This window comes from Megalobrama amblycephala, linkage group LG19 (genome assembly GCF_018812025.1).
Source record: "Megalobrama amblycephala isolate DHTTF-2021 linkage group LG19, ASM1881202v1, whole genome shotgun sequence".
Taxonomy (NCBI): domain Eukaryota; kingdom Metazoa; phylum Chordata; class Actinopteri; order Cypriniformes; family Xenocyprididae; genus Megalobrama; species Megalobrama amblycephala.
Genome location: NC_063062.1, coordinates 4758236 through 4766416, shown reverse-complemented (window position 1 = coordinate 4766416; position 8181 = coordinate 4758236). Strand labels below are relative to the sequence as shown.

Below are 8181 nucleotides of genomic sequence, written 5' to 3'. Positions count from 1 at the left end.
AAAAAATGTGAATGTAGTATCTGCCTGTTAAATCCAGTGTGTTATATATTGTTTATATTGACAAATGGTTAGGTTTAGAGATAGGGTTCAGATTTGGTGTTGAAAAACGTCTAAATAGTGTAAAGAAAAAAATCCAAGTAAAAAAAAAATTACTTTGAAACAGTTTAATTACAAATAAACAGCAAGTAACACATTGAATTAAACATGAAATTTTGAAGTAGAAAGACTGAAAAAGTATTTTTTTTTTTTTTTGTAAAATTTGTAAAATGTACTCCAATAATCTGTTATATAATATTTATATTTTTATTTTTACAAATTGGAGTAAATTTTACAAATATTACAGTGAAAATAAAATTATTGTGGCTGTTTAAATTGAAAAATCATACCCCAACATACATATGTTATGATACAATTATTCCCCAAAATATATTTTCATATATATTTTAAAATCTCCATGTCCTTTTCATCTACAAACAACAATGTAGTTCCTAGTGCCAATGTGAATAAGGGTGCGTTCACATTTGTAATTTCAGTTCGTTTGGTTAATTTGGTCCGGACCAAAAAAGAAAAAAAAAAAACATTTAGTCCTGGCCTGATTAGCATTCAGATTGACAATTTTAACACCAAACCAAAAGATAATGAACCTAAAGGCATAGGGATACATTCACAACCTGATTGGTCGGATTTTATGACGCATTGCCTATTTTGAGACGGAACTTACCGAACATCCAAAACAATGCTGTGTGCTGAGGCAAATGCGCTTGTTGTGTGTGCGTAGCCTGCATATGATGGTATTTTGGCCAGCTGGGAACTCGTGAAAAGCTTATAAAATGGTATCAAAACAACACACTCACACAAACGTTTTGCTGCGTGGAGACGCGCCTCTGATACCTATGATGGGCAAACTAGCGACTATGACGAGAAAACCCGATACGCGTGAGGATTCTGTCCTTTTTAGGTCTAATCTTCCTGTTTTTGCATGTCTTTGGTCCGTGTTGCATTCCTTATTTCGCGCACCAGATTCGTTTGAAGCGCGAGACATCTTTTCAGCGGTCTCGGACCACCGCACTAACAGAGCAAGCAATCGCACCAGGGTTCATTTTAATTGAATCAAACGTGACAAGTGTGAACTAAATCTAGATTTAAATTTAAAATAGTCAATGCATGACCTGACATTTTATTCTTATCCAAAACGGGGCAATGTAAGCATTTTTGAAGAGAGAATATATCATGTAATGTAAGTTTCATTTCATACTCGAAGCACGAGGGTGCTCTCTCTCAGAAAGTCTAAAATGGACTCATAGAAGTAATAACTTATGACGTTCCAGGAAATCCCTTTTATGGACAAGGCATCCAGCTATTGCTGTAGCTAAATAAAAAGCAGAAATGTTTTGACTAATGAAATGTATAGAGAATAAACTCATGATTATGACAATATATGTGTGTTTTTCAAGCCATCTCGGGGTATCTTACATAGCTTTTATTACAGTATAGGAACTATAAAATATATTTTCTGCCTTATTGATAAAAAATATATTTTTTTTATATATATTGCATAAAATCCATGATGACTTAAAGGTATTGTTCAACCATAAATGAAAATTCTGTCATCATTTATTCACCCTTATGTTGTTCCAAACCCGTATGAGTTTCTTTCTTCTGTTGAACACAAAAGAAGATATTTTGAAGAATGTTGGTAACCAGACAGTTGATGGTAGCCATTGACTTCTATAGTATTTATGATGACAGAATTTTCATTTTTGGGTGAACTATACCTTTAATGCACAACTGTTTATAGTACATAAGTCAATCATATCAATAAAATCAATTGTCATTAAAAAAATATAGGGAAAAACATTTTAGAATACAGATTATAGGTGATTGTTCAGCAGTGTATTTGATTTCTTAGCCAATCAAAAGCAAGAGATAAGAAAAAAATAAAACCTGTCAATTAGACATAAGTAAAAAAAAAAAAAATGGTTTTGCACTTGATATTTCTGAAATGATGGATAAGCCCCTGGTCATGCATATGGACCACTATTAAGACGCCAAAAGTGCTTGACCATGCTTCGGTTTATGATGTCTTGTCAGAAAACAGGTTGCTTTTTTAAGTTACAGCCATCAAAGGGTGAAAAATGTGTAATTTAATCGACTTCAACTATATTTAAAGGTCCCGTTCTTCGTGATCCCATGTTTCAAACTTTAGTTAGTGTGTAATGTTGTTGTTAGAGTATAAATAAAATCTGTAAAATTTTAAAGCTCAAAGTTCAATGCCAAGCGAGATATTTTATTTAACAGAAGTCGCCTACATCGAACGGCCAGTTTGGACTACATCCCTTTAATGACGTCACTAAAACAGTTTTTTGACTAACCTCCGCCCACAGGAATACACAAGAGTTTGTAGAGTGTGTTTGTCGCCATGTCGTCGAAACGCTGTTATTTTCATCCCGCAGTCCAATCACCGGGTCTGATTCCGGCTCAAATTGATAGGGTAAAATTAAAGACATGTTTACAATAACACTGAGCGCGTGCATCTCCACGTTATGGTAAGAGACGTGACCTTTCCGGGCACGGTTCGCTAAGCTGCTGTCGAATCACAACACAGGAACCGCTGGCACAATCAGAACTCGTTACGTATTTCTGAAGGAGGGACTTCATAGAACAAGGAAGTCATCAGCCCGTTTTTATGACAGTGGAAACAGCGGTATACAGATAAGTAAATTATGTGAAAAATACTGTGTTTTTTTACACGCGAAACATGAACACATGTTATATTGCACACTATAAACACAATCAAAGCTTCAAAAAAAACACGAAAAACGGGACCTTTAAGGTCCAAGCTCTGTCATTTCATTAAATGGTAGAAAATCCAACAATCAAGTGACATTCACCATGCTGTGTCCTCATTACATAAAGAGCTGGACCTTTATCATTCTAATTCTGAGAATCATTACAAAATCTTGCATCACAAAACTTTGCCAGTCACAACAACTGAATTTATTCTAATGATAGACTCGCATACAGTATAGCTGCTGTGTTTACATGATGTCCATCATTTAGATTTGTACCAACATCAAACCCTGCTGTGCAATTGCTCTGGGCCTGGGAACGTGACCTCGATGTTGACTCTAGATATGGTACTACCTGCTGCTGTAGGCTATCTGTGCGATCACAGGCTGAAAAAGAACTAGCATTTGGGACATGCTAAGTCTATAATAACATTCAAATTGTCCATCTGGAGCGCTCTGTCAGAGGAATCATTTATCACAAAGAGTTTTAGATGGCTCGGATTGCTATTAATTAATGTCTTTCAGTGGTTTTGACAAGAGAATTGAGCAGGCATTTATCTCTATTAAAGCAACTTGTTGAAATGATTGGATAATTTGGGGTCAAGTTTGCCTAGTCTGACTGGAGAACACAAGATAAACAGTTAAAGATTGTGTTTTGATTTTCAGCAGTGTGCAGCAGCTGTGTGATATCGGTGATAAGTACTGTATTATATGCTTGTTTACAAAGCCAAGCTGTTCGTTAAATTATGATAGTAATGATTAATAGTACTTCAGCCAGGAAAACTATAGCTTTGTTTCCCATGGTGCTTGTTGATATTTCCCAAATGCAATGATATTCTTTTCATTTGTGTAACACTGTGCAATAGAATTGTCTTTACTTTCTCTGTGGGGCACCACCAGCAGCTCTGCAGGCAAATAGATGCAAGTGGAAAAAACAGATTTCTCATTTTCTCTTAACCACAGACTAATTTGTTTGCATTGCTTCTTTTTTAGTTTTGGAGTTTTGTCATGATGGTGGCTAGAGACATGAATAGACTGTTAAAAAAGTAACAAGTGTTGAAAGAATCCAAAGAAAACAGGCTGCTGATGCTTGGAGGGGATTGATTGTACAGATTCTTGGCATTGGGAAGGGTGTGAAGGGACACATCCTGGTTATTAATCTGTGGTGTTTACATTTGGCGCATTGTGCATCTTTCCAAAGAAAAGGTGTTGGTGCTTAAAAGTTATGATTGGATTTTGATGTTTGTTTGTTTGTTTTGGCAGGGAGTTTAACATGATCTGCTGAAATGCACCAGAATTAACCAAATAAAAAACAAACGATGTTCGGTTTACACGTTGTCGCATGTTTATTTTTCTACCGAAGTGGATGGAATTCCGTGCTAAATACTCTGGCAAAGTTTCTTGTTCGATGCTGCTGCGAGAGCCATACTGAATCTACATCGTGAAACGTACAGCCAGCCAGTGTAGCCTGATCCTAAATAAATGACTCTTTTGAACTGGTTCTGTTTAGTTAGTCAAATACATTTAGTTCAGTCTGATTTCTGAACAAATCACTTTTATGAAATGGATCTTTTAGTGAATCATAAACATTCAACAAAATCAGCACAGTCTGATTTCTGAACAAATGACTCTTATGAACTGGTTCTTTTTAGTGAATCAAATACATACTTTCAACTAACTACTGTGAGACTTACATCAGTGGAGTTACTGAATGGTTGTTCATATGCTAATGTCTAGTTGAAGATGCATATTATTGGTTTTGCCAGTAGTATTTAAAAAATATTAATAAATTAATTTTTTTTGAATTTTTGAATTTACAGTCTCTAAAATGGTTTAAACATGGTGTAACATGAAAAAAAAAATCATTTTAAATTATTTAAATTTTAAATTAAATTTTAAATTATCATTTGGCAAGAACCCATAATCCGATTTCATAATGTTTTGTCTATTAATGATGGTTTTATATATAGATAATGTTTTCAGAACAGTAACTCACATGCAACAGCGAGTGGGCGTTGATACTGTTTTCTATGCAATGATGTTAGCCAATCATAACAGTTGCCATTTACTGACAAACTTTAAAGGAGTCACCCCTTAAAGGGTTTGTTCACTATAAAATGAAAATTACCCCAAGATTTACAAAAGTAGGGCTGCAAGATTTATCGCTCGGTACGAAAAATAACATTGAACTTAAACGCGATTATCGCTTAAGCTTGATTCTTAGTGCGATTATGAAATCGCAAATTTTCGATTATTTTTTTATGTGCAGCTTGTCAGCAAAGCATGGCTTCAAATGCTAATCCATCTGAAAGCACTGCGAGTTTGAGTCGCTTATAATGTACACTTGAAAAAGCAACAAGCGTCAAACATCTTTCCAAACTTGAGAAGCATTTATCAACATCTTGTCCAACAAAAGACAACATTTAATAACATGTTTTTGCTCCAAACTCACTTCATAACGACTGTTGAGCATCCTTCTGTGAAATTATGTGGCTTCTTAGAATAAGGCAGTCGTGTGTTTATTAGTCATGTTTAATCAATCAAAGAGTTTCAATCTTCTGTTTATTCAGCTACAGTGATATGATGCGTGATATCTTCTTCTGTGGCAGGGCAAAGTTTCTGTGCAAGAGCGCCCTCTGGCTTTCAGATGGAGAAGCATTTACTACTGATTACAGAGCCGTACAGCTCTGACAAGCTGCGCATAAAATAATCGTAGCCAAATAGCATGTGATTTAATAGCGATAAATCGCGCAGCCCTACCCTCAAGCTATCCTAGGTGTATGTGACTTTCTTCTTTCTGATGAACACAATCAGAGTTATATTAATAAATATTGTTACGCGCCTAAGCTTTATAATGGCAGTGAACGGGGGCAACGAGTATGAGCTGAAGAAAGCGCATCCATCCATCAAACATACTCCACACGACTCCAGGGGGTTAATAAAGGCCTTCTGAAGCGAAGCGATGCATTTGTGTAAGAAGAATATCCATATTTAACAAGTTCTAAAGTAAAATATATAGCTTCCGCCGGACCGGCTTCCGTATTCAACTTACGGAAAAAAACGTAACTGACCTAGTGTGTGTTCTTCGTAAGTTAAATACGGAAGGCGGTCTGGAAGCTAGATATTTTACTTTATAACTTGATAAATATGGATATTTTTCTTACACAAACGCATCACATCGCTTCAGAAGGCCTTTATTAACCCCCCGGAGCCGTGTGGAGTATGTTTATGATGAATGGATGCACTTTCTTGAGCTTTAAACTAGTTGGTCCTGTTCACTGCCATTATAAAGCTTGGATGCATCAGGATATTTATTAATATAACTCAGATTGTGTTCAACGGAAAGAAGAGTCATATACAAAAGTCATATACACATAGGATGGATGGCTTGAGGGTGAGTAAAGCTTGTGCTAGTTTTCATTTGATAGTGAACTAATCCTTTAAAAACAGATAATTTCAGACAGAGGGTCAGAATGAAGGTTGAAAATTGTTTTTTTGTGCAAAAAAAAACAAAAAAAACAACTTTATTAACATTATAAATGAACCACAAAGAACGTATTAAAATAATAAAAACATCCATGTCATGACCCCTTTAAGGAACTGGAATCATTAAATTGTTTATTATTCCAAATCCATCCCATCCATCATTCAAAATACCGAAGAGGACACGCTCTAAAAAGCTCTGTTTAGTAAATATAACATTTTTAATTGATTGCATATTCGCATGGCTTTGACGTCACATTTTTGTCATTCTTGTCTCATGCAGGACAACAGAAGATCTTTGACCTCTTGGCCTTTGGTCCTATTTTAAGTTGGTAAATCAGTGCATGAATCATACTGAGTAATCAACTCATGCATGCAAGGTTGGATGCCATTCCTGCATGACGAATATCCAGAGATTTGATAAGATCATTTTCAACCCACATCCTCTTTCCTAGATTAAAGAGTGCATCACACACAAAGTAAGATTGTCAGCCGATCTGATTTGTCTTGGCAGTGTTGAATGGACACAAAAGGGGCCAGCTCTTTGACCTCTGACCGTGTAATTAGCGAAATGCTTTTGGGAGAGGGCAGTCACACTGCCACTGCTAAATATAATCAATCAGCACCATACTTCATGCCTGAGAAGACTGGACTCCCTTTGTGTGAGTGCATTTTTGTAATTACTTCACAATTAACCAACGTTTACGGCACTCTAAGGCTGTTTAAGATGGTGTGTAGGAATCATTAATGCATATTTAAGTTTGAATGATGTGATAAGAGTTCTTTTGTGTTCTTTCATCCAAGGGTGGGTTATTAGGAATTTGGATGATTACATACCAGTTTATTTTCATTGTAGTCACAGTGCATGCTAGTTTCAAATTGATTGAGAGGGTGGTCACATATTGATTTAAATTTGGATATAAATGTAATTTAAAAAGCAGAATTTTGATGAATCGTGCTGCTATAATTTAAATAAATGTTATTTACACCACCGTTCAAAAGTTTGCCGTCAGTAAAGTTTTTTTTATTTTATTTTTTTTAAGAAATTAATGTTTTTATTCAGCAAGGGTGGATCAAATTCATCAAAAGTGTCAGTAAAGATGTTTATAATCTTACAAAATATTTATTTTCTTTTGAACCTTCTGCTCATATTAGAATCCTGAAAAATAAAATTACGATTTCCACAAAAATATTAAGCAGCATAACTGTTTTTAACATTAAAAATAAGAAATGTTTCTTCAGCGTATTAGAATGATTTCCGAAGGATAATGTGACACTGAAGACTGGAGTAGTGATGCTGAAAATTCAGCTTTGATCACAGAAATAAATGACATTTTAACATATTTTCAAATAGAAAACAGTTATTTAAAATGGTGGTAATATTACTGTTTTACTCAATTTTTATCGCATAAATGCAGCTTACATTAGAGTATTATGAATACAGTAAAGTACAATAATATTGTAAAAAATTATTACAATTTAAAAGAACTGTTTAATATATTAATAATATTTAATATATTTTAAAATGTCATTTATTCCTGTGATCAAAGCTGAATTTTCAGCATCATTACTCCAGTCTTCAGTGTCACATGATTCTTCAGAAATCATTCTAATATGCTGATTTGGTGCTCAAAAACATTTATTATTATCAATGTTGAAAACAGTGACTGCTTAATATTTTTCTAGAAACCTGATGCATTTTATTCAGGAATGTTTAATGAATAAAAAAGTTAAAAAAAAAACATTTATTTGAAATCTTTTGTCTTTACTGCCATTTTTAATCAAAATTAATGTGTGCTTATAGTTTAAATAGGCAAGGATTTTAGTTTGTTATAGGCAATATATAACTATTAAGTAATAGTTTGGATCATTTTGCTTTCTTTTGTCAGACTCTCCTGTGTCCATTCGC

The 8181-nt window shown here is 34.5% G+C and overlaps 1 protein-coding gene across 1 annotated transcript in view; it reads left to right on the top strand.

Annotated features, from left to right (window-relative positions):
* Nucleotides 1–6573: 6573 nt before the first annotated feature.
* sema4ba (sema domain, immunoglobulin domain (Ig), transmembrane domain (TM) and short cytoplasmic domain, (semaphorin) 4Ba) overlaps nucleotides 6574–8181 on the top strand; it is a 98153-nt gene continuing 96545 nt past the window's right edge. The window contains exon 1 of the mRNA XM_048167917.1: nucleotides 6574–6934. The gene's annotated coding sequence lies outside the window, so the exon portion shown is untranslated. The remainder of the gene's footprint in view (nucleotides 6935–8181) is intronic.